Source organism: Pundamilia nyererei, unplaced genomic scaffold, assembly GCF_000239375.1.
Source record: "Pundamilia nyererei isolate P.nyererei 1_Seehausen unplaced genomic scaffold, PunNye1.0 scaffold00075, whole genome shotgun sequence".
NCBI classification, from domain to species: domain Eukaryota; kingdom Metazoa; phylum Chordata; class Actinopteri; order Cichliformes; family Cichlidae; genus Pundamilia; species Pundamilia nyererei.
Genome location: NW_005187476.1, coordinates 522,516 through 523,508, shown reverse-complemented (window position 1 = coordinate 523,508; position 993 = coordinate 522,516).

Here is a 993-nt window from a genome sequence, read left to right as displayed (position 1 = left end):
CACTCCAGAGCCAGACCGGACACACCGACTATGTCCCGGAGCCTGTTAATCAGGATGGTATGGTCAATGGTGTCAAAGGCAGATGTCAAGTCCAACAAAACCATGACCGAGGATGCTCCAGAGTCAGCTCACTAGAGACTTTAAGTAACGTGGTTTCTGTTGAGTGACTTTTACCGAAACCTTACTGAAATTTGTCATAAATTTCGTGTTTTGTTTTTTTTAAAAAGTGGTAAGTTGATCTGCAACTACTTTTTCCAGAATTTTCGATAATACTGGAAACTTAGAGATAGGCCTATAATTCTTAAACTGAGTTGGATCCAAACTGCTCTTTTTTAATATCGGTTCAACAACAGCATGCTTACAGAACCTAGGGACCACACCTGTTAAAAGAGAGGCATTGCATATCTCTACTACAGAGGGGCAATCTTGAGCAACTGACAACATTCCTGTAACAAGGTGGAAGCCGCAATCAGTTTTTGGCAGTGACTTTTATGTATCCTATATTTATGCAGTTAAAAAAATATTTTTGACTTTAAAAATGTCTCTTTTAAGAGTAATCTGGCCAAGAGGACAGCTGAAATTGCAACAAATGCAAAAATAGTTGTGTAAACATAAATTAAATGGACAAAAGAGAGCTGATTGATTATAATGTAAGTACAATAACACAATCACAAAGATACTTGAGAAACAGGTAATTTTTTAAAATTTTATATATCACCCCTTTGTAATACCTGTTTATCTTTGGTGCTCAGCTGAACTGTCAATAGTACATGATTGAGGAATTTATATAAAAATATTTGCGTATAACCCACAGTGGCCTAGGCATTGTTTAGTTAAAGTTTCATCAAGATTGGGTCACTTGTCTTGGAGGAAATAGGGAAGAATTGGACATTTTTCAACAATTTTTCTTAATTTGAAAATAAAAATCAACCCATTATGAACAATATTTATGCCAATAAGATATAATGTACTTTATGTAACTGCCACTGAAGG